At 36.7% G+C, this 26,406-nt stretch overlaps 1 pseudogene; it reads right to left on the bottom strand.

Moving 5' to 3' along the window:
• The window catches only part of LOC148162691 (NXPE family member 1-like), a 32,411-nt pseudogene extending 6,410 nt beyond the window's left edge, over positions 1-26,001 (bottom strand).
• Between the last annotated feature and the right edge of the window lie 405 nt (positions 26,002-26,406).

The following is a 26,406-nucleotide window of genomic DNA, read 5'->3' as shown; positions in this document are numbered from 1 at the left end:
TAATTTTACTCCTTTTTACAACTTGTCTGTTTCACTAAGTTTCCATTTTTTTAAAAGATTTTATTTATTTATATGGGACAGAGCATGAGCAGGGGGAGGGGCAGAGGGAGAAACAGACTCCCCGCTGAGCCAGGAGCCCATGCAGCCTGATCCCAGGACCCTGAGATCATGACCTGAGTCGAAGGCAGAGGCTTAACTGACTGAGCCACCCAGGCGCCCCACAACTTTTTTTCATTTCTCACTATCCTAATCTAGTTTCGTATTCCCTATGTTTTCCATAGTTAAGCAAGCAACAGTAAGATTTAAAATTTTAATAAATAGATGTTAAGATACTTAAACATTGTTCAAGAAATAGAAACTGGCACATCTTGAGCCAGACCACTTGACTCACACCCCACCTCTGCTGCTTGCTGGTTGGGTTAGTCATTTAACTGCTTTCTTTAAACATCTGAAGAGGGAGCATACTAGTAGCACGTAGGTAGTATTCCATAGGGTTCGAGTGAGAGGTTCTGGCATTGGACTCAGGTCTTTTCTCTGTCACCTATTTGTTCTCTAATCTTGGTAAAATTTACTTAATCTTTCAAATTGCTATTTGCTCTTCTGTGGTTCAAGGATTATGCCACCACCTGCCTCTTGTGATTGTTGTACAGAATATGATATGAGTGTAAAACATTCAGCACAGTGCCTGGCACGCCACAAGTGGTTAAACACATAATAGATAATTCTTAGGAAAAACACATAGCGGGGGCAAAATCAATAAACTAAAACTCAGATCACTGTACCTTTCTAATTTTTCTATGACTGAATTAATACTGTTCTTGCTGTTGAGGGAACAAAAGTCAATTTTCCCATCACCAGCAAATGTCTCTTCCAGTTTAAAATGGTATTCAGATTACTTCCCCATTTCTTTTGTTGTTGTTGTTAAATGGACAGTGTTGGAGGATTCCTCTTCCTGCCCTATCTCCCTTGCTCACCCTCCCTTTCTGTTTATCTGGGTGCTATCCGGGCTCAGAGAGATGGTTACATGATCTCTTGGTAGCAGGAGAAATTCTATCCTAAGAAACAGCCTTCTCTGCTGGTCCCCACTGCTCTGATTGATGTGTGATTCATGCCACCTCATCTCTGAGCATCTGCCGCTGTCCTTGCCTGTTTTCCAGTCAAGGGAAATGCAGGATGATGGTTGCTCCTGGGGAAGTTCTCTGTCATGTCCCGCTGATGACCTGATGTGACCCAGCGTCATTGCCCCTCTCTCCCCTCCCCTTATCCCTTGGTGGTGTTTACCTATGTCATTGTTGTCACTCTGTTGTACATTGGCACAATATACCTACAAAGCCATTCTTTTATTATAGTTACAAATGGAAAGTGAAATCCAAGTCCCCCCATGGGTATGACCTCAAACTATCTGAGGCATTTTTATTGCACCTTCCCCAAAGTTTGACTGTGGGAGTTGTGGGGGCAGAATTGAGGACTTGCCTTAATGGCTTCTCTCCCTCCCCTCTCCCAGCTGCTTTTCCCATTGGGTAAAGGGCTATATTCTTTTCCTCTCTAGGTGGTGGGAGTCCCCTATCTTCTTTCTTGCCTACTTTATAGATTTTGTAAAACTGATTAGGTTGACCAGACTTGACTCTCTTTGATATATGAAGGGTATTACATATCCTTTGGAGGGTATTGTCCCCTCAAAAACCAAACCAACCAAACAACCAAACCTAGCTTTCAAGTTTTCTGTTTCTGTGTGCTGGAATACTGGTTTGAAGATCAAAACTGAGCAATTCTTCTTTTTCTCCCCAAAATGATGAATACTGGTGATTAGGCAAAAATAGCACAACATATGGGAAATGAAATTTCTATCAGTTTACTATTTCAAAATATTATCCTTACTATTTCTATTTGTTATAGAAAGGGGGCGCCTGGGTGGCTCAGTTGGTTAAGTGTCTGCCTTTGGCTCAGGTCATGGTCCCAGGGTCCTGGGATGAAGCCCCGCATCTAGCTCCCTGCTCAGCAGGGAGTCTGCTTTTCCCTCTCCCTCTGCCCCGCACCCCCACTCATGCTCTCTCACTTTCTCTCATAAATAAAAACAAACAAACAAAAAAACTTAAAAGGGATCATCACAAAGAAAAATAATCATCTGTAATCTCATCTTCAAGAAATAATCACTGTTAATAATGTTTTCCAGCTGGGTGCTAACTGGGTGACTTTGAGCAAATTACTATCTGATCCGCAGTTTCCTCCTCTGTTAAGTGGGAATAACTTTTCTCTTTCCTAGAGAGGGGTTCTTTTGATTCCAGATGGCATTTTTATCATAGAGGAAATGATTATATGTAATTGCTTCTTTATTCTTGTTGCAACACTCTTATTTTTATTTCTGTATCTTTATGGTACATTTTAACATTTGACAAAAATACATCTTTTATTGTTAACTTATAACCCATCCTTTAAAAATAATTTCTGCCATTTATAACATGTTTATTCTTTCAAATGAACATTGGAATTATTGTGTTAACTTCTTAGGCATTTTGTTGGTATTTTCATTAACATGTGTATGATACTAAACATTCTAATAAAGAACTTTTCTGGTCCTCAGTAAAGTTTGGTAGTTTTCATATAAGCTGTTTCACATTTCTTTATTAAACTGTCTCGTAGACATTTTAGGTTTCTGGTGGTTGTTTAAAATGGGGCACTTTTGTCCCTATTAAATTTCTTAACTGATTTCTTGTGGTATATAGAAAAAATTGTTCATTTTGTATATTTCTAATGTAGTTACTTAACTAGTGCCTTTCATTTAATTTACCTGGGTTTTCTATTTAGAGAAGCATCCTCTGAAATTTCTCCCCAGGCTTCTAAAAGTTATCACTTGAACAAATTCTTCTATCCTTTATTGAATTGGTTAGAACTTCCAGAAAAGTGCAAGACAATAAGCATGCTGCTCTTGTTCTTGAATTTAATGTGAATGGGCCTTAGTATTTCATTATTAATATCAAATATAAGAAATATTCTCTAATGGATTAAAGAGGTTTGATTCTATTACCAGGAAACTTTTGTATTGACTTTAATACTGCATTTATTTTAGTTATTTTTTTTTTAAGATTTTATTTATTTATTTGACAGAGAGAGACACAGTGAGAGCAGGAACACAAGCAGGGGGAGTGGGGGAGGGAGAAGCAGGCTTCCCGCTGAGCAGGGAGCCCGATGCGGGGCTCGATCCCAGGACCCTGGGATCATGACCTGAGCTGAAAGCAGACGCTTAATGACTGAGCCACCCAGGCGCCCCATATTTTAGTTATTTTTTATCTTTGTACTTATTAAAATAATTACTTTTCAATATTCTGAGGTATTGAAGTGATTGTCATATTTAACATGCTACTGGATTAGTATGTTATTTATATTAATAGGGAGATTAGTCTGTGATTTCCTTTTTTTTTTTTTAAGATTTTATTTATTAGAATGAGAGCACGAGAGGGAAGAGGGTCAGAAGGAGAAGCAGACTCCTTGCTGAGCAGGGAGCCTGATGTGGGACTCGATCCCGGGACTCCAGGATCATGACCTGAGCCAAAGGCAGTCACTTAACCAACTGAGCCACCCAGGCGCCCTGTGATTTCCTTTTTCTGTGCTCTATTTGTTGGACTTTGGAATTAGAGTATTGCTGGTTTGGGAAAAGGAACTGGGAAGCATGCCATCTTTCTCTTTGCTCCAGAACAGTTTAAATGAGTGTTTTATGTGAGTTATCTGTCCCTGAAGCTCTGCTAGAATTCACTAGTTAAATTATTTAGACATGGTACAGCATTTGGAGTTATTCCCTAGGCAAAAATTTTTATTTCTTTCATAGTTATTGGTATCCAGATGGACTACTTTCTCAAGTCGTTTCTGGAAGTTTATGTGTTCTTAGAAAATTGTGCATTTCATCTGTATTTTCAGAATTTGTAGCTTAGAGTGGTGCATTAAAATTTCTTACACCATTATAATCTGTGAATAAAGTCTAATCCTCACTTTTAATGATTTGAATGTGTTTTCTATTTAAATCTGCTAGACAGTTTATCATTTATTGATATTTTCAAAGAAATTAGCTCTAGGATTTATTTGTATCTATATTTGTTTATCTTTGAATAATATCTACTTTTATATTTATTTCTCTTCAACCCATAGGCTTCTTTTCTTTTTGACATTTTTTCAAATTTATTTTCATTTTTTAAAAAATAAATATATTGAAGGCTGTGAGACTTCTGAATATAGTTGCCCTCATCATATCAATTTTGATTTATAGATTTTGTTTTTATGGGTTTAATTGCATTGCTTTTAGCTTTTGTAAAAATTGAATATACTTTACAAACAATAAGATGCACATATCTTATGTGCATATCTTGTACAATTTAATGAGTTTTGACAAATCTGTGTAACCAGGGATGCCTGAGTGATCCGACTGTTGGTTTTCTGCTCACCTCGTGATCTCAGGTTTGTGAGGTCCAGCCCCGCATTGAGCTCCATGCTCAATGAGGAGTCTGCTTTAGACTCTCTCTCCCTCCGCTGCCCCTCCCCTGCTCACTGGCTTGCTCTCTCTGAAATAAATAAATAAATAAATAAATAAATAAATAATATTTTTAAAAAAATCTGTGTAAGCAACATACCAAGCCAGGTACAGAACTTTTCCATCCTTTGAGTTTCCTCATGCTCCCTTCCAGCCAGCCCTCCCTCCCCACCCCGCAAGCAATCACAATTATGTTTTCTATCAACAGAGTCATTTTGTTGGTGCTTGAACTTCATACAAATGAAGTCATGCAGTGTGTGTTCTTTTTTGTCTAACTTTTTCCCCCTCAGCGTAATGATTTTTAGATTAATCCATATTGTTTGTATCAGAAGTTGAAATTTTTTTAAATTTGAATATAGTTTATATAGAATGCTACTTGAGCATGGAATGTTTCCATTTCTTTGGTCATCTTCAATTTCTTTCATCAGTGTTTAGAGTTTTCAAAGTGCAGTTCTTTGGTTAAGTCTATTTCTAGGTATTTTATTATTTTTGGTGCATTTGTAAATGAGATTGTTTCCTTAATTTCTCTTTCTCCTTCATTATTGGTACAGAAATGCAACATATTTCTGTACATCAATTTTGTATCCTGTGACTTTACTGAATTCATTTATCAGTTCTAGTAGTATTTTGGGAGAGTCTTTTGGGTTTTCTATAAAAAATATCGTGTCATCTGCCAAGAGTGAAAGTTTTACTTCTTCCTTACCAATTTGGATACCTTTTATTTCTTTTTGTTGTCTGATTGCTGTGGCTAGGACTTTCAGTACTATATTGAATAAACGTGGTGAGAGGAGACAACCCTGTCTTGTTCTTGACCTTAGGGGGAAAGCTTTAATTTTTTTCCTATTGAGTATGATGTTCGCTGTTGGTTTTTCAAATAGGTCTCTATTATGTTGAGGTATGTTTCCTCAAAACCTACTTTGTTGAGGGTTTTTATCATGAATGAATGTTATACTTCGTCAAATGCTTTTTCTGTGTCCATTGCAATGACGTGGTTCTTACCCTTTCTTTTATTGATATGATGTGTCATGTTGATTCATTTGTGAATATTGAACCACACTCGCATCCCAGGAATAAGTCCCACTTGATTGTGGTGAATGATTTTTTAATGTATTGTTGGATTCAGTTTGCTAGTACTTTTGAGGATTTTTGTATCCATACACATTAGAGATATTGGTCTGTAGTTCTCTTTTTTAGTGGTGTCTTTATCTGGTTTTGGTGTCAGGGTAATGCTGGCCTCATAGAATGAATTTGGAAGTTTTCATTCCTTTTCTGTTTTTTGGAATAGTTTGAGAAGAATAGTATTAACTCCTCTTTAAATGTTTTGTAGAATTTGCCTGTGAAGCCATCTGGTCCTGGACTTTTGTTTGTTGGAAGTTGTTTGATTACTGATTCAGTTTCATTGCTGGTAATCATTCTGTTCAAATTTTCTATTCAGTTTTGGTAGGTTATGTGTTTCTAGAAATTTATCCATTCTATGTTGTCCAATTTGTTGGCATATAATTTTTCATAATATTCTCTTAAAATTGTGTTTCTGTGGTGTTATTTTTCCTCTTTCGTTTGTGATTTTATTTGAGTCTTCTCTCTCTTTTGATGAGTCTGGCTTGAGGTTTATCAATTTTATTGATGTTTTAAAGAATGAATTTCTCGTTTCATTGATCTGTTCTATTTTTAAAATTTCTATTTATTTTTGCTTTAATCTTTTTTTTAAAATTTAAATTCATTTAGCCAACATATAGTACATCATTAGTTTCAGATGTAGAGTTCAGTAATTCATCAGTTGCATATAACACCCAGTGCTCATCACATCACGTGCCCTCCTTAATGCCCATCACCCAGTTACCCCATCCACCCACCAACCACCCTTCCAGCAACCCTCAGTTCCTCAGTTTGTTTCCTATAGTTAAGAGTCTCTCATGGTTTGTCTCCCTCTTTGATTTCTTCCCATTCAGTTTTCCCTCCCTTCCCCTATGATCCTCTGCACTATTTCATATATATATATACACATACACACTCATATACACATATGAGTGAAACCATATGATAATTGTCTTTCTCTGTCTTTGACTTATTTTGCTTAACATAATACCCTCCAGTTCCCCTCCATGTTGATTTAAATGGTAAGATTTCATCCTTTCTGATGGCTGAGTAATATTCGATTATATATATTTACCATATCTTTATCCATTCATCTGTTGATAGACATCTGGGCTCCCTCAACAGTTTGGCTATTGTGGACATTACTACTATAAACATTGGGGTGCAGGTGCCCTTTCGGATCACAACCTTTGTATCTTTGGGGTAAATACCCAGTAGTGTAATTGCTGGATTGTAGGGTAGCTCTATTTTTAACTTCTTGAAGAACCTCCATACTGTTTTCCAGAGTGGCTGGACCAGCTTGCATTCCCACCAACAGTGTAAAAGGATTCCCCTTTCTCTGCAACCTCACCAATGTTTGTTGTTTCCTGACTTGTTAATTATATCCATTCTGACTGGTGTGAGGTGGTATCTCATTGTGGTCTTGATTTATATTTCCCTGATGCCGAGTGATGTAGAACATTTTTTCATGTGTCTGTTGGCCATTTGTATGACTTCTTTGGAGAAATGTCTGCTCATGTCTTCTGCCCATTTCTTGACTGGATTATTTGTTTCTTGGATGTTGAGTTTGATAAGTTCTTTATAGATTTTGGATACCAGCCCTTTATCTGTTATGTTATTTGCAAAAATCTTCTCCCATTCCGTAGGTTGCCTTTTAGTTTTGTTGACTGTTTCCTTTAATCTTTATTATTTCCTTCCTTGTACTAGTTTTGGGTTTTGTTTGATCTTCTTTTTCCTAGCTCCTTTAGGTGTACAGGTAGGTTTACTTGAGATTTTTCTTGCTTCTTGAGGTTGGCCATTATTGCTATAAACTTCCCACTTTCAACCACTTTTGCTGCATCCCAAAGCTTGTACCACTGTGTTTGCATTTTTATTTATTTCCATGTAATATTTTATTCCTTCTTTCATTTCTTGGTTGACCCATTCATTGTTTAGTAGCATGTTGTTTAACCTCTATGTATTTATGGTTTTTGCAGATTATTTCTTGTGGTTGATTTCTAGTTTCATAGCCTTGTGGTCAGAAAAGATGCATGGTATGATTTCATTCTTTTTGAATTTGTTGAGACTTGTTTTGTGGCCTAATATGTGATCTCTTCTGGAGAATGTTCCATGTGCACTTGAAAAGAAAACGTATTCTGATGTTTTAGGATGGAATGTTCCGAATATATCTGTTAAATCCATCTGTTCCAGTGTGTCGTTCAAAGCCACTGGTTCCTTATTGATTTTCTGTTTGGATTATCTGTGCATTGGTGTAAATGGGTGTTAAGGTTCCCTACTATTACTGTATTACTTTCAGTTATTTCCTTTATGCTTGTTATTAACTGTTCTATGTATTTAGGTGCTCCCATGTTGGATGCATAAATATTTATAATTGTTATATCTTCTTGTTGGATTGTCCCCTTTGTTATTATATAGTCCTTTCTTTGTCTCTTATTACAGTCTTTGTTTCAAAGTCTATTTTGTCTGCTCTGAGTATTGCTATCCCAGCCTTCTTTTGATATTCATTTGCATGATAAATGTTTCTCCATCCCCTCACTTTCAATCTGCAAGTGTCTTTAAGTTTGAAATGAGTTTCTTGTAGGCAGCCTATAGATGGGTCTTGTTTTTACATCCACTCTGTCACCTTATTTCTTTTGGTTGGAGCATTTAGTCCACTTATATTAAGAGTAATTATTGACAGATAGGTATTGATTTCCATTTTGTTACTTGTTTTGTGGTTATTTTTGTAGCTTTTCTCTGATTCTGTCTTCTCTTTCTTTCATGGTTTGTTGTCTTTAGTGATAAACTTGGATTTCTTTCTCTTTATTTTTCCATATCTATTACTGGTTTTCGATTTGTGGTCACCAGTAGGTTTGTATATAACATCTAATGCATATAGCCATCTAAATGAAGTTGAAGGTCTCTTAAACTTGAACCCATTCTTTACTCATTTCCCCCTCATGTTTTAGGTATATGGTGTCATATTTTACTCCTTTTATTTTGTGAATCCCTTGACTGAGTTTTACAGATACACTTACTTTTATTGCTTTTTTGTTTTTTACTTTTCAGATTCTCACACTTTTTCCTTTCCACTCAAAGTGTCTCCTTTAATATTTCTTGTAGGGGTGTTTTATTGGTCATGAACTTCTTTAGTTTTGTCTGAGAGACTCTTTATCTCCTTTTCTATTTTAAATGATAGCCTTTCTGGACAGAGTATTCTTGGTGGCAGATTTTTGCCTTTCAGCACTTTGAATATATTATGCCACTCTCTCCGGCCTGCAAAATTTCTGTTGAAAAATCTTCTGATAGCTTTATGGAGTTTCTCTTGTATGTCACTTTCCCCCCCTTTTTTTTGCTGCTTTTAAAATTGTTCTTTATGACTACTCTTTTTCATTTTAATTACTATGTGTCTTGGTGTGGACCTCATTGGGTTTATTTTTTGGGGGGTTCTCTGTGCCTTCTGGATCTGGATATATTTCCCTCTCCAGATCTGGGAAGTTTTCAGCTATTATTTCTTTAAATAAATTTTCTGCTCCCTTTCTCTCTCTTCTTCTCCTGGGATCCCTATAATGCAAATGTTGTTATGCTTCATGGAGTCGCTGAATTTCCTAAGTCTGTTCTCATTTTGTATTTTTTTTCTTGCTTGCTCAGATTGATTCCTTTCCATTACTCTGCCTTCTAGGTCGTTAATTTATTCCTCTGCTTCCTCTAGTCTGCTATTCCATCAACTGCATTTTTAATTTCAATTATTGTGTTCTTCATCTCTTCATCTCTTCTTTTTTTTTAACCTTTGTGTTAAGGGTCTCACTGAATTATCCACTCTTCTCAAGTCCAGTGAGTATCTTTATGATCATTACTTTAATTTCTCTATCAGGCATATATATGATCTCCATTTCACTTAAATATCTTGGTAATTTTTTGTTCTGCTCTTTCATTTGTGACATATTTCTCTGTGTCCTCATTTTGCCTACCTCTGTGTGTCTTTGTGTTAGGAAAGTCAGCCACGTCTCTTGCTCTTGAAAGTAGTGGGTGATGTGTGCACTTTTAACAAGGTTGCGCTGGTGCTCTTCCACAGGAGACACAGCTGCTGAGACTATGCTGGCTGGGGCCTCTCCAGAAAGCATGTGTGTATGGGTGTAGTGCTGTAAGCTCTGCTTGCTGGTCCTCTTCCCCAGGGGATGTGCAGAGACCAGGGCCAGCTGGGGCTGCTCTGCAAAGTGACCATAGGTGGGGGTACAGTTTTAACAAGATGCATGTGTCCTCCACAGGAGGTCAAGAAACTTTGTGTTGGCAAAGTTTGCACTGGTCTTCTAGGGGAGGGGACCCACAGCAGAGGGACTGAGGCAGGCCCATTTGGTGAGGGTGGGGCGTGGTGTACGCAAGTTAGGTAGTGGATATCTGTTTCCTTCCCCAAATTAGGGAAGTTTTCAGCTATTATTTCTTCAAATAAATTTTCTGCCCCCTTTTCTCTCTTCTTCTTCTTCTGGGACTCCCACAGTATGAATATTATTATGTTTGATAGAGAGTTCCCTAAGTTTATTTTCATTTTGCATAATTATTTTCTCTCTTTTGTTCAGCTTGATTACTTTCCATTACTCTGTCTTTTAGGTCACTAATTTGTTCCTCTGCTTCTTTCATCCTGCTCTTCATTCCATCAAGCATGCCTGGGGGCACATGGCTGGGTGAGATGCAGTGGATGTGCATCGTGCGCAGTGACAGCTGTGCACCCAGCTGGTGAGCAGGTCACACAGGTGGCTTTAACAAAATTTGCCCTGAGCCTAGGGCTGAGGCTAGCAGGATTGGAGTAGGCAAGTCATCAGGAGAACTTGTGGGCATGGTGCATTGCTAGTGGATTAGGGAGCAAGTGTCTGTGCAGTCCTTCCTCCCACAGTGTCTCTGTGTTTATGCTAGTGGGGTGGTTTGGAAAATGTCACCTCCCATCTCCCCCATTTTCAGACAGTTCCCCAGCACACTCCAAAATCAGTATGAACAGATCTGTCTCCCATATCCCCCTGGCATTGTGTGAACTGTTTTTATGTTGCCTCTTCGTGCAGGCTGCTGTCCTTTTAAGGGCAGAGACCCAGTTATCACTCACCCTCCTGGCTCACCTAGTGCTGAGTCGGCTGACTTTTAAAGCTCTGGGCTCCAAGTCCCACTGTTTTTACAAACCCACAGAATTCAGCCTGTCTGATTTTTTTTTAAAGCCAAACTGGGGATTAGTCTTCCCCATGTGAGCTCCTGGTGCAAGGGCTGTGTCTCTGCCTTGTCTGAGTGCACAGCTCCCTCCCTCCTGTGGGCAGTCTCGTTCCACCTTTCTGACCTTCCTAACCTTTCAGATTCAATTTCTTCTATTTAGTTGTGGAGTTTGTTCTGCTGGTGTTCAGATCACCCTCTGGTTTATTGACTTGGTTGTAGATGATAGTTGAGAAGGTGGGACAGGGTGAGCTCAGGATCCTCCTCCACCACTATCTAAGCCCCTCCCCTGCCTTTAATAACGTTAAATAATTATATTCTTTAGTGATAACTCTCACATGAAGTTATTGGAGGTCTAATTGCAAGATATCTTCCTATTCTTATGTAGGATGGTTGTCTTATGTAATTCTGGATTGTGATTTTATGATTGGTTGAATTTACCTATGATAATCCTGTGTGGTTTGTTTTGAGTGTATGAATTCAGGAAGAGTTTGCATTTGTTTCTGTTAAGTTACCTTAAGGAATTATTCCCAGCTTGCTTGTTTACTTTCTTTGTCATTGGGTTGGGGTTTCCTGAATTGAACAGATAGTATAGATCAGAATTTCTTTATCAAGGCAGGACACAGGTGAGATTTTACCTTCTTTACAAGAGATTAGGACAAAACTGAGAAGCTTCTTTGTTATCTTTCATTACCAGTGGGTATATTTTTTCCAGTCTACCCCTTTGGAGATTTAGGCTTATGCAGGGATTTCAGGCCCCAAAACCTATATCCTGTTGAGTTAAAGCCAAGAAAGTAGTGAGACTGGAAGGTAATAAATAAGGGGCAAAGATGGTAGTATATGAAGCCAGAGAGGTAATGAGAGGCAAGAACATGTAGGGCCTTGTGAGTCAGGATGAGATCTTTTGCTCATACTCTGAGTAGATAAAAAAATCACTGGAGTGTTTTGAGCAAAGGTGTGACATGTAAGAATGTGACCCAATTTAATTTATTATATTTTAAATGGATTTTTCTGGATGTAGTTGAAAAATGGACTATAGTGCCCAAGATTGGAAACAGGCAGGCAAAAATTGAATGCCATTGCAATAGTGTAGGTGAGGGCTGATGATGGGGTACACACAGTTACAATGAAGGTGGTGAAAAGTCATAAAATTCTAGATATTGTTTGAAGGTGAAGAAAATAGGATTTGATGGTGGAATTAATGTCAAGCATATGTGGGAGACTTCATATTTTTCACGCCTGGATAACTGGCAAGAAATGCATTGCTGTTTATTGAGATGAGGAAAACAGGATAGAACAGATTTATGGAGGAAAATGAAGAATTTGGTTTTGGACACTTAGGGCTTAAGCTTGAGATGTATGTTATGCCATTCAAATTGAGATGTTCATTGGCAGTTGGATATGTCAGTCTGGAAGAGTTCAGAGGAAATTGCCCACATTATATGTGTAGATTTGGGACTTGTCAGGTTATACATAGTATGAAATTCCATGGGACTTTGTAAGATTATCCATGCAAAAAAGGTGTTTGTTACAAATCATCAAGAATATCTAAGTATTTTGTAACAGATGTATTTTAGATTATATTTGTCTATATTAGGAGAAATACAGGTATGTTCTTTTTAAAAATTGTGGTAAAATACATATAAGATTTATCATTTTAACCATTTTTAAGTGTACAGTTCAGTATTGCTAAGTATATTCACATTGTTGTGCAACCAATTTCCAGAACTTTCTCATCTTTCAAAACTGAAACTCTGTATGCATTAAATAACAACTCTTCATTCCCCTTTTCCTCTGGCAACCACCATTCCACTTTCTGTTTAGATGAGTTTGACTATTCTAGATACCTCATATAAAATGAAATCATAAGGCACTTTTGCCTTTTTATGATGAGCTTATTTTACTTAGCATAATGTCCTGAAGTTTCAAACATGTTATAGCATGTGTCAGAATTTCCTTCCTTTTTAAGATTGAATAACGTCCCACTGCATGTATATATCACATTTTGTTTATCCATTTATCTGTCAATTGACATTTGAATTGCTTTCACCTCTTGGCTATTGTGAATAATGCTATTATGACTGTGGGTATGCAAATATATTTTTGAGACCTTGCTATCAATTCTTTTGGATTTATATCGAGAAGAGGTATTGCTAAGTCATATGGTAATTCCATTTTTATTTTTTTGAGGAACTGCCATACTGTCTTCTTTAATGGCTACACCATTATACATTTTCATCAATAGTACACAGGGGTTCTAATTTCTCCACATCCTTGTGAACACTTGTTATTTTCTTTTTTTTTTTTTAAGATTATTTAGAGCACGTGAGTGGGGGGAGGGGCAGAGAGAGAAAAACCTCAAGCAGACTCTGCACTGAGCATGGAGCCCAATGTGGGGCTCAGTCTCACGACCCATGAGCTCATGACCTGAGCTGAAACCAAGTTGGATACTGAACTGACTGAGCTATCCAGGCACACCTCTGTTTGTTTTTTTAAAATAACATCCATCCTAATGGGTCTGAAATGATATCTCATTGTGGTTTTGATTTACATTTCTCTAATGATTAATGATATCAAACATCTTTTTTATGCTCATTGACATCTGTATATCTTCTTTGGAGAAACGCCTTTTTAAGTCCTTTACCCATTTTAAAATCAGATTATTTGGATTTTTGTTATTGCTGACTTGTAGGAATTCTTTATGTATTCTGGATATTGGCTTCTTATCAGATATTTGATTTGTAATTGTTTTCTCCCATTCCTTAAGTTGCCTTTTCATCCTGTTGATTGTGTCTGATGCACAGAGGTTTTAAAATTCGATGTAGACAAAATTTACTTATTTTTGCTTTTGTTGCCTATGTTTTTGGTGTCATATCCAAAAAATCATCATCAAGATTCAATGTTATAAGGCTTTCTCTATTTTCTTCTAAGAGTTTAATTATTTTAGGTCTTATGTTTAGGACTATGATGCATTTTGAGTTATTTTTTTCCTATGGTGTAAGTAAGGTAAGGATCAAACTTCATTCTTTTTGCATGTGGATATCTGTTTTTTTCAACACCATTTGTTGAAAAGACTTTCCTTTCCCCATTAAATAGTCTTGGCACCCTTGTGAAAGATCATTTGACCATATATGTAGGAGTTAGTAGTATATTCTTGATTGATCCAACTTATTGACTCTCCGTTAACCAAGTTCATTTTATTTTGCCTACTAAATATCTTTTTCTGTTGAAGTATAGTTGATACATAATCTTAGTTTCAGTTGTACAATATAGTGCTTTTGTGATTATGAAATGTTCAACACAGTAAGTTTAATTACCATCTCTCATCATGTTACTATATTATTGACTTTATTTTCTATGCTGTACTTTTCATCCTCATGAGTTATTATATAAGCATAAATTTGTACCTCTTAATCCGCTTTATATATTTCACCAATCCCCCCATCACCTCTCTCTGGCAACCAGTAGTTTGTTCTCTGTGTTTAAAAACTTGTTTCATTAAGGAGGACACTTGTGATGAGTACTGGGTGTTGTTTATAAGTGATGAATCACTAAATTCTACACCTGAAACTAATAATACACTGTATGTAACTAACTGGAATTTAAATTAAAATGTGAAACTAAAAACAACAAATAAAAAATATTTCATTTTTTCATTCGTTTTTTAGATTCCACATATAAGTGAATCATATGGTATTTGTCTTTAGTGTATGTGCTGCCAAAGCGAGCACATATGGTATTTGTCTTTGACTTATCTCACTTAGCATAATATCTTCTAGGTCCATCCATGTTTTCACAAATGGCAAGATTTCATTGTTTTTTATGGCTGAGTAACATTCCACTGTATACATACACCACCTCTTCTTTATCCATTTATCTGTTGATGGACACTTGGGTTGCTTCCATATCTTGGCTGTTGCAAATAATGCTGCAATAAACAAAGGTGTGAAAATATATCTTTGCAAATTAGTGTTTTCATTTCCTTTGGCTAAATACCCCATAGTGGAGTTACTAGATCATGTGGTATTTGTATTTTTAATTTTTTGAGGAATCCGTACTGTTTTCTACAGTAGTTGTACCAGTTTACATTCCCACCAACAGTGCTTGAGAGTTCTCTTTTCTCTACATCCTCTCCAACATTTTTTATTTCTTGTCTTTTTGATGCTAGGCATTCTCAGTTGTGTGAGGTGCTATCTCATTGTGGCTTTGATTTGCATTTCCCTGGTAATTAGTGATATTGAGCATGTTTTCATCTGTCTACTGGCCATCTGTATGTCTTCTTTGGAAAAATGTCTATTCAGGGGCTCTGTTCATGTTTTAATTGGATTTTTTTTTGGTGAGTTGTATAAGTTCTTTATATATTTTGGATGTTAATCCATTATTGGATATATTATTTGTAAATATCTTCTCCCTGGTAGTTTGCCTTTTTGTTTTATTGATGATTTCCTTTCCAGTGCAAAAGCTTTTTATTTTGGTGTAGTCCAAATAGTTTATTTTTGCTTTTGTTTCCCTTACTTGAGGAGACATATCCATAAATTATGTTGCTAAGGCTGATATCCAAGACATTACCGCCTATGTTTTGTTTTATGCTTTTATGTTTTCAGGCCTTAGATTTAGGTCTTTAATTCATGTTGAGTTTATTTTTGTGTATGGTGTAAGAATGTGGCTCACTTTTATTCTTTTCCATGTAGCTGTCCAGTTTACCCACACCATTTACTAAAAGGATCTTTTCTCCACTGTATATTCTTGCTTCCTTTGTCATAGGTTAATTGACTATATAATTGTGGGTTTATTTCTGAACTCTCTCTTCTGTTCTATTGATCTATTTTTGTGCCAACCATACTGTTTTGATTTTAACAGCTTTGTAGTATATCTTGAAATTTGGGATTGTGATATCTTCAGCTTTGTTGTTCTTTCTCAAGATTTCTTTGGCTATTCAAGGCCTTTTGTGGATCCATACAAATTTTAGGGTTATTTTAGTTCTGTGAAAAGTCTTATTGGTATTTTAATAGAAATTTCATTGAGTCTGTAGATTGCTTTGGGTTAGTACGGATATTTTAGTGATATTAATTGTTCTAATCTGTGACCATGGTATATTTTTCCATTTGTGTCATCTTCAATTTCTTTCATCAATGTCTTGTATTTTCAGAGTATAAGTCTTTCATCTCCTTGGTTAAATTTATTCCTCAGATTTTATTTTTTTGTGTGTGTATAATTATAAATGGATTATTTTCTTAATTTCTCTTTTTTGCCACTTAGTTACTAGTGTATAGAAATGCATTGGGTTTCTGTAATTGATTTTGTATCCTGTAACTATACTGAATTTACTTATTAGTTTTAATAGTTTTTTGGTGGGGTTTTTAAGGTTTTTTATATATAATATGTCATCTGGAAATAGTGACAGTTTTGCTTTCCATTTTGGATGCCTTTTCTTTTTCTTGTCTGATGCCGTGGCTAGGACTTTCAGTAGTGTGTTGAATAAAAGTGGCAATAGTGGACATCCTTGTGTTGTTCCTGATCTTAGAGGAAACTCTTCATATTTTCACCACTGATCATGATGTTAGCTGTGGGTTTGTCATATATGTCCTTTATGATGTTTCCTCTAAACCTACTTTGTTGAGATTTTGTATTATGAATGGATGTTGTATTTTTTGGTCAGATGCTTTTTCTGCATCTGTTGAGATGATCACGTGGTTTTTTATCTTTCCTCTTGTTAAGGTGATGTATCACATTGATTTATTTGCAAATATTTAACCACCCTTGCATGCCTGGAATAAGTCCAACTTGATCATTATGGATAATTTTTTTAAAGATTTTATTTATTGGGGCGCCTGGGTGGCAGACTTGGTTTCAGCTCAGGTTGTGATCTCAGGGTCTTGGGATTGAGCCTCATGTCAGGTTCCATGCTCAGTGTGGAGTCTGCTTGAAAGATTCTCTCTCTCTCTCTGTCCCTCTGCCCCTCCCCACCACATGTACACATATGCACTTTTTCTTTCTCAAAAACTAAATCTCTTATAAAAAAGATTTTACTTGTTTATTTGAGAGAGAGAGAGAGTGAGTGAGGGAGTGAGTGAGGAGGGGAGGGATAAAAGGGCAGGGAGAGAGAATCTGAAGCAGATTCCCCACTGAGTATGGAGCCAGGACTGTGAGATCATGACCTGAGCTGAAACCAAGAGTTGGATGCTTAACTGAGGCCCCCAGGCACCCCCATGATGGATAATTTTTTAAATGTATTGTTGAATTTGATTTGCTAATATTTTGTTGAGAATTTTTGCGTCGATGTTCATCAGGAGCTTTGGACTGTAGTTTTGTTGTTTTGTAGTGTTTTTGGTTTTGATATCAGGGTAATACTGGCCTCACCAAATGAATTTGAAAGTTTTCCTTCCTCTCCTTTTTTTTTTTTTTTTGAATAGTTTGAGAATAGGCATTAACTGTTTTTTAAACGTTTGGTGGAATTCACCTGTAGGTCCATCTTGTTCTGCCCTTCTGTTTGTTGGAAGTTTTTTGACTACTGATTCCATTTTGATACTAGTAATTGGCCTGTTTAGATTTTCTCTTTCTTCCTGATTCAGGTTTGGAGGATTGTATGTTTCCAGGAATTTATCCATTTCTTCTAGGTTATCTAATTTGCTGCCATATATTTTTTCACTGAAATTTCTTATAATTCTTTGTATTTCTGTGGTGTCAGTTATTATTTCTCCTCCTTCATTTCTGATTTTATTTGAGTCATCTCTTTTTTTGTTGATGACTCCAGCTAAAGGTTTATCACTTTTGTTTCTCTTTTCACGTAACCAGCTCTTGGTTTCATAGATTTTTTTTTTTATCAGTCTCTTTTTTCTTTATTTCTTCTCTAATCTTTATTATTTTCTTCCTTCTACTAACTTTGGGCTTTATTTCTTCTTCTTTTTCTAGTTCCATTAGGTGCAAAGTTAGATTGCTTATTTGAGATTTTTCTTGTTTCTTGATGTAGGTCTGTATTGCTATAAACTTCCCTGTTAGAACTGCTTTTGCTGTGTGCCTAAGATTTTGGATCATTGTGTTTAATTTTCATTTGCCTCGTTGTATTTTTTAATTTCCTCTTTGATTTTTTGGTGGACCCATTCATTGTTTAATAGCATGTTGTGTAGCTGTCACATGTTTGTGGTTTTTTTCCAATATTTTCCTTGTAATTGATTTCTAGTTTCATATTGTGATTAAAATATATTATTGATGTGATTTCAATCTTACATTTATTGAGACTTTCTTTTTTTATTTTTTGTGTGTGATATCTCCTGGAGGAAGTTCATGTGCCCTGGAAAAGAATGTGTATTTTGCTGTTTTTGATAGAATGTTCTGTATATATCCTTAACTTCATCTGGTCTAATGTGTTGTTCAAAGCCACTGTTTCCTTGTTAATTTTCTGTCTGGATGATCTATCCATTGATGTAAATGGGGTATTAAAATTCCCTACTATTGTTGTATTATTGTCATTTTTTTCTCTTTATGTCTTTTAATATTTCCTTATGTATTTATTTGCTGTTATGTTGGGTCCATAGATATTTATAATAGTTATATCCTCTTTTTGTAATTGATCCCTTTTTCATTATGTAGTACACTTCTTTGTCTCTTGTTACAGTCTTTGTTTTAAAGTCCATTTTGTCTGGAGCACCTGGGTGGCTCAGTTAAGTGTCTGACTCTTGATTTCAACTCAGGTCATGATCTCAGGTCATGAGATCAAGCCCCGTGTTGGGCTCCATGCTAAGCATGGAGCCTACTTAAGATTCTCTCTCTCCCTCTGCCCTACCCTTGTGCTCGCAGTAAATAAGTAAATAAAGTCTATTTTGTCTGAAATAAATTTTGCTCCTCTCTCCCATTTTTTGCTTCCATTTGCATGGAATATATTTTCCATCCCTTCACTTGCAGTCTGTATGTGTCATTAGGTCTGAAGTGAGTCTCTTGTAGGCAGCATATAGATGGGTCTTTTTTTTTTTTTTTTTAACCCATTCATTCAGCCTATTTCTTTAGATTGGAGCATTTGGTCCATTTGCTTATAAAGAAATTATTGATAGGTATGTACTTATTGCTATTTTGTTAATTGTTTTCTGGTTGTTTTTGTAGTTCTCTTCCTTTTTTCTTGCTCTCTTTGTGATTTGACTGCTTTCTTTAGTGTTATGCTTGGGTTCCTTTATTTTTTTGTGTGTGTGTATTTATTATAGGTCTTTGATTTACATTTACCGTTAGGTTCATATATAACACCCTATGTGTATTGCAGTATATATTAAAATGATGGTTAAGTTCAAATACCTTCTGAAAGCACTAAATTTTTACTTCCCCTTCTTTGTTTTATGTATATGATGTTATATTTTATATATTTTTTAAAAAAATGTGTATCCCTTGACTTTTTGTAGATATAATTGATATTACTAATTTTGTTTTTTAACCTCCATACTGGCTTTATAAGTGGTTAAGATACTATGTTTACTATGTGTTTGCTTTTAGTTGTGAAATTTCTTTCATAATTTTCTCCTAGTTAGGGCTTTTTTCTCCACTTGAAAAATTCCTTTTAACATTTCTTTGCAAGGCTGCTTTAGTGGTGATGAACTCCTTTAAGTTTGTTTGTCTGGGAAACTCTTTATCTCTCCTTCAATCCTGAATGATAATCTTGTCAGGTAGAGTAGTCTTGGTTGTATTTTTTCTTTCAGCACTTCTTTTGAATACATCATGCTACTTGGAATATATCATGCTACTCTCTTCAAGGCTACACAGTTTCTGCTAAAAAATCATCTGATAGCCTTATGAGGTTTTCCTTCCATGTAACCATTTTGTTTTGCTGCTTTTAAAATTCTATCTTTATGATTACTTTTTGCCATTTCAGTTATTATGTGTCTTGGTACGGACATCCTTGGGTTCATCATGTTAGGGGCTTTCTGTGCTTCCTGGACCTGGATATGTATTTCCTTCCCCAGATTTGGGAAGTTTTTGGCTATTATTTCTTCAGATAAATTGTCTGCCTCTTTCTTTTCTCTTTGGGATGCCTATAATGCAAATGTTATTACACTTGATGTCACACATTTCCCTTAACTCACTCTTTTTATTTTTATTTTATTTTTAGAGAGAGAGAGCACAAGTTGGGGGGGAGGGGCCTCTAGTTTGAAAGGATGTATAGTGTGTTCAGCCAATAAGTGAAAAAATCTTTACTCCTACTCACCTCAAATCATACAATCATAACACCACTCTAAAGAGATGATTTGAAGAGAAGAGATGAGAAGATGAAACAGATATAATAGCTTTTATAAATTATAACAGCACTGAACTTTTCTGCAGTTACAGAGAACTGAAAAATAATGGACTTTAAAATTTTGAAGGAAAACCATTATCAACCCAGAATTCTAGACTCAGCCAAACTATCCAACAAGTGCCATGGTAGAATAAAAATACTTTTGGATAGGTAAGAAGTGAAAATTAAAATTTTTCCCTTATAAAGTTTTGTGAAGATATGCTTGATCAAAATGAGTAAACTCAGGAGAGAGGAGGTGCTACACAGGAAAGTGGCAGGGGGAGGGGGTTGGGTTCCCCAGGTTGGTTACCCTGTCCAGCAGATAGTAGCCATTTCTGACTGGAATAGATGTATAAAATGCTCTGGGGAAGAATTCTGCTGGATAAAGATAGACTTGAAACACTGATGTCAGTGATATTTTAGAAAATTAGAAGAATTTTCACAGATATGATGGAGGATGTGGTCAAATTAAAGATAAATACATAGAAAACAAAGCAAATAAAACCAAAAATTTGTGATTTGGGGGGAGGGAAGGTATGCTATGTGGCTCAACAGATAGCAAATTGAATTTGCAATATATACACTACTAATTTAACTAAAAAGCTCTTGTACATACAGTTGACCCTTAAACAACACAGGGGTTGGGGTGCCAATGATCTACACAGTCAAAGATCTGCATAAAACTTTTGGCTCCCACAGAGCTTAACTACTAATAACCTGTGGACCAGAAGCCTTCCTGATAGCATAAATGGTCAATTAACACATATTTTGTATGTTATATATATTATTTATTGTATTTTTACAATAAAGGGAGGTAGAGAAAAATATTTTTAAGAAAATTATAAGGAGAAAAAACATTTACAATACTGTGCTGCATCGAAACTATAAGTTTATGTTGTCTGTTTACAAAATGAACTGTCAGTACCAATATCGATATTGTCTTGTATGATACAAAACACTGTAAATATGAATTTATTACTAACACTAGACATCAAAAAAGAAAAAAATGTGAAAAAGAAACTATGAATTTCTTGTAATTATTGTAATGATTTTGTGTAATGATTCATGCACTGATAATGAAGAGCAAGCAATGTGATTGCCTTACGGTAGCCTAGTGTAATTTGATACAATTACTTCACTGTAGCCTAATTTATCCATTAATGAATAAATTGTTATAAAAATGTTAAACCATAGTCACAGTCATAATACTGTACTGGAAACATTGTTAAATTAAAAATGTTGACTAACATAACACAAATAAAATTTTAAAAAAAGTAAAAACTAAAAATTAAAAAAAACAAAAACCCACTTACCTGTGATGACAGGCTGAAACACAGTTTCTCTAATTATGAGAGAGAAGCAAACTGTACTGTGATGTAATTCTTTGAAAGCAAAGTTATAAAACAGAAAACTAACACATTAGTAATTTTATATTAAATATCACTCACCTGATGCCTATGTAAGGTTAAGCTATCCATTTCCATGTAAGTCTTTTTTTTTTTTTTAAGATTTTATTTATTTATTTGACAGAGACACAGCGAGAGAGGGAACACAAGCAGGGGGAGTGGGAGGGGGAGTGGGAGAGGGAGAAGCAGGCTTCCCGCCGAGCAGGGAGCCCGATGCGGGGCTCCATCCTAGGACCCTGGGATCATGACCTGAGCCAAAGGCAGACGCCCAACGACTGAGCCACCCAGGCGCCCCATTTCCATGTAAGTCTTACACATGATGTTCTACATGATGAATACTTAGGTGATGATGATTATGGATGACACAAAAACATCTAGAGTTCTTGCTGTACAGTTATTAGATTTTCATACAAAGGCACTCACACATATGTAACATAAGTTTATTAACCATATGACATGATTATTCATTAAGTGGAAGTAGATTATCAAAAAGGTTTTCATCCTCATCATTTTCAAATTTAATAGGCTGAGGAGGAAAAGGAAGGGTTGGTCTTGCTGTCTTGGGTAGCAGAGGCAGAATGGGTAGTGGAGGTGGAAAGAAATATGGAAACACTTCATGGAAAAACATCATAATTTCTGTCTTTTTGCTTTTTCATTTCTCCAGAAATGTTTCTGCATAGTACCAGTCCTTCCACTATCTGCTTTAGTTTCAGTACCCATATCATAGTAGGGCCCATGTCCTAACAGAAGTTAAAAGCAATCCTGAATGATGTGGAACCCTTCTGCCAGATTGTCTGATATCAATTTTTTTCTGACACTGTTTCTTCTATGCCTTCTTTCTCATTATCTGGCACTGGTTCAGAAGCACTCATCTCCATCAGGTCGTCTTCTGTGAATTCCACTGGTAAGGTGTCTGTCAGGTCTTGAATTTCTCCAAATCCATTATCTTGAAACCCTTTACCCCCTAATCTTATTTTTTTTTTTGTCATATCCACAATCTCTTTTATGATTTCCTTGAGTGGCTGCCTTAAATCCTTTGAAGTCATGCATAACATCTGGACACAGTTTTCTCTATCAGAAATGTATCGTTTTGAGTTTGATGGCCTTCAAGGCCTTTTCTCTATAAACCATGGCATTTTCAATGGTGTAATCCTTCCAGACTTGCATGATGTTGTAATTTTCAGGGTTTCTTCCATAGTGTTGATAATCTTTTCCCTACAGTACCATGTGTAATGAGCTTTAAAGGTCCTTTTTCACTCCCTGATCTAGAGACTGAATTCTAATTCAGTATTTGGGGGAAGGTAGACCACTTTGACACCTTTGATGTTGAACTCAAGGGGTTCTGCATGGCCAGAAACATTGCCCAATATCAGAAGAACTTTAAAAGTCAGTCTCTCGCTGGCAGGTTGCTTCCTGACTTCAGGGACAAAGCATCAATAGAAACAACCCAGAAGAGTTCTCACTGTCCAGGCCTTATGTACAACCAAAAGACTGGCAACTGGTGTTTATCTTTTTCAAGGGTTAGAAGCTAGCAGCTTTATAGACAAGGGCAGTCCTGATCACAAACCCAACTGCATTTGCACAAAATGGTAGAGTTAACCTATCCCTTTCTGTGTTAAACCCTCATGCTCACTTACTCATAAATATCCTTTGTGGCACAGCACCCCCCGTCGCCCCCAAATAGAGCACTTTCATCTGCATTAAAAACCTGTTCAGGCAGAAATCCTTTCTCAGTGATTTTCTTAATAGTGTCTGGAAACCCATCTGTTGCCTCTTGGTCAGGTGAAGCTGCTTCTCCTGTTAGCTTAACATTTTTAAAGTCAAACTTCTCTCTCAAATTACCAGACTATCCTTTGCTGGCATTAAATTGCCCAGCTTTAGATCCTTCACCTGCCTTTTGCTTTGTCATATAATGACTTCATTTCTTTCTTGAATCATTAAGTCTGTAGCTATGCCTTTCTTATAGCAATCCTTGCACCCACATAAAAGCTGTATTTTCATTGTGAGATAGAAAGGCATTTTGCAAAATATACAGTTTTTGCTCCTGCTGGCATAGCTGCAGCGACAACTTCGCAAATTTCCTTTTATTTTTTTTTTACAGTGGTCTTTACACTGGCTTCACTTATCTTCAAATGATGGGCAAATCACAGCTGCAGACTATGGTACATATCAAACAAGTCAACTTTTCCTTATAATGTCACAACTATTCTCTCCTTTTTGGGGGCACTCCCAGAATCACTAGTGCCACTTTGTACGAGTCCCATGGTGTTATTCAAGGTTTATGGTATTGCACAAGACACAATAAAAAATGTGAGAACCTCAAGAGATTACTTTTTACTATGATACATAACTTATTGGAGAGAGAAACTGTTCACGCAGGGATGATTACCAACCTAGGGCATTTTACATGGATACTCACAACACTTGACCTTACCGCAATAGCAACAGGAGATAGTTACCAAAATTATGATAGTAGTGCAGTATGTACTACAGTGAATTTTATACAGTTAATGATTTAATGCTGCATCTTTGTTTACACTTCTTTTGACTATGAGGGATGCCATGTATGTAGGGTCTGTGTTTATGTGTATAAATTTTGATAAATTTTCACTTAATTTGTATACATTTTATGGTGACAAATGACAAAATAGACTAGTATCTACATATGTTTTATGAATTCATGACACTTTTTCTTATTTTTTTTTTCTGTATTTCTGGGCTATGTGGTTTGTGAGTTTTTTCAAGTTGTCGCAAACCTCCAAATAATTTTCCATATATTTATTGAAAAAAAATCCACACATCAGTGGGCCTGTGCTCTTCAGACCTGTGTTGTCCAAGGGTCAACTGAGGATATATTGGGAGAATATAGTGAAGGCAAATGGGGTGCAAGTGTGATATAAGAGAACTGAAGCTTTTACTACCAACCCTGGAAATTGATAATGGAATGGAATGAAATGGAAAATGGAAACATCAAGAAATAGCAATGTTTTAATACTGCTGGTGACAAATGCAGGGTCCTTTCTCCTCTCTCCCTTATTTATAGAACACAGTGGCAGCATGCTTAGCAAAATGTTATATTTCCCTGCCTTTCTTGTCAGTAAGGGTGGTCATTTTACATTATCCTGCCCAGTGATGTAGGACCAGAAATCACTGAGTGGCAGATGCAACTGGAACGTGGCTTTACCTCTTGCCCTCTGCCTTTCCTCTTCTTGCCTAGACCACAGTTGAGCTGATGAATGTGGAGCATCGTTCTTGAGATACTGAGGTGACAAGCATGAGAAAGCCACATGCTGAGGAGGCAAACAGAGGGGTTTCAGATGGGTCCTTGGAGGCAAATTAGGTGCTGTGTGTGTCAGCCCTGCATTGCCTCCAGGCTTCTTTTACCCCAGAAAACTAAATCCCTCATTTGTTCAAGAAAATTGAGATTTGTGTAGCTGACCAAGCTACATAAGCACAACATTTAGAAAGCATGGTGGTAAATAGTGTTTAAAGCAATTAAAATATTTCAAAGCAGCTGCATCTGGGGAAGGGAGAGTGTAGTAGAAATTGGTATGGTCGATGCTATAGTTAGCTCAACTTGATTTTTTGGACAATGTGTATGTATTAATAAAATACATATTAATTAAAAAAGTGTTTCTCTGCATGGAACACTTTGATATCTTTCCATTTTACTTGATATAATATCCAAACTCCTACAAAAGATTCTTCATGATATGGCTGGTCCTGACCACCTTTGTGCCTTACCTTCCATCACTTTCCTCCTTGGCTACTAATCATCAGCCACATTGTCTTTTTTTAAATTTTGTGAATGCCTTTTTGGTAAATTTGCACGTGAAGTTTCCTCTGGCTCAGTTTCAGGCCCAGCAGGAAACAGATGACACACTCAAACTTGGTAACCCAGGTGGATTAATAAAGGGTGGGATTTAAGGAAACCAACAATGATGGTGCAGTACTCTGGTGCTCACAACAGCAGGGAGTCATTCATCTCTAGTCCTGAAGGACCAAAAAAGAAGCTGTGTGAAGAAGGTTAGCTGATAGAACTGTGTGGCCTTTAGGAAAACAAAGCTAATAACCAATAGGTATTTTGACATTGAGAATGCAGGGCTTACTGTCAATTAAAATGATTGGGGTAGTTGATAAAGGAAAATAAGCTACCTGTCTAATTGCACATTAGGTTCGAAGGCTTGCTTACCTTAAAAGGCTCTACTCTTTTTGGCTAAGTCATTGGTGGTCATGTGGGTCAGGCTGTCATAGGGCATGTGATGAGGCTTCATGCTTCTTGGTCTCCAGCATGCAGGTACTGACACAGTTGAACAGTTTTGTTTAGGGTCACAGAGGACCATAGAGGTGACATTCGCACATGGGCCTGTGAAGATCATTCTGTCATAGCCTTGATTCCTTGCCCTTCAGAGAGTCCACACCCCTTTGCTGGGGTAGATGAGGTGGAAAGACAGAGACCTGGCCCTCCCAGAACAAAGTGAAGCTGACAAGGTAGGTGCCATTGTTGGTCTCACCTTTCCTGAAGTGCCTGCCTTCTGGGCTGTGGAAGACATCTTGGCCCCTGGGAAATTCCGGCCATATTCTTTCCCTGCATCCCAAGTGGTCCCTCACCTCCAGCAGTATGTATCTCAAGGGTGGAGGATGGTAGGTCTGCTGTATGTGCCACTGGTGGTGATGTCATATGGGTGAAAGGTTTGGGTGGGATCAATTAGTCTGCCTTCTCCATGATTCCCTTTATTCTTAGCTCAGTCTCTGCTGATGAAACTGGCTGGATCCAGGGGCACTTCATGGTGTAAGAACATAATGAAGGTACTACTGTGATGCAGAAAGGTAGGCATCTCTTATCCACACCAAAACTGAAATGGTAAAGAATGTGACATATTGTATGTACATGGCTGAGCCTGTCTCTGTTAACCTTCATGATGGATTTGTATCTTTATTCATATATTACTACCAAA

The sequence above is a fragment of the Eumetopias jubatus genome, unplaced genomic scaffold (assembly GCF_037043125.1).
Source record: "Eumetopias jubatus isolate StellerSeaLion01/CBP00866 unplaced genomic scaffold, mEumJub1_p1.0 scaffold_13, whole genome shotgun sequence".
Lineage (NCBI taxonomy): Eukaryota > Metazoa > Chordata > Mammalia > Carnivora > Otariidae > Eumetopias > Eumetopias jubatus.
This window is presented reverse-complemented; position numbering and strand designations above follow the sequence as displayed.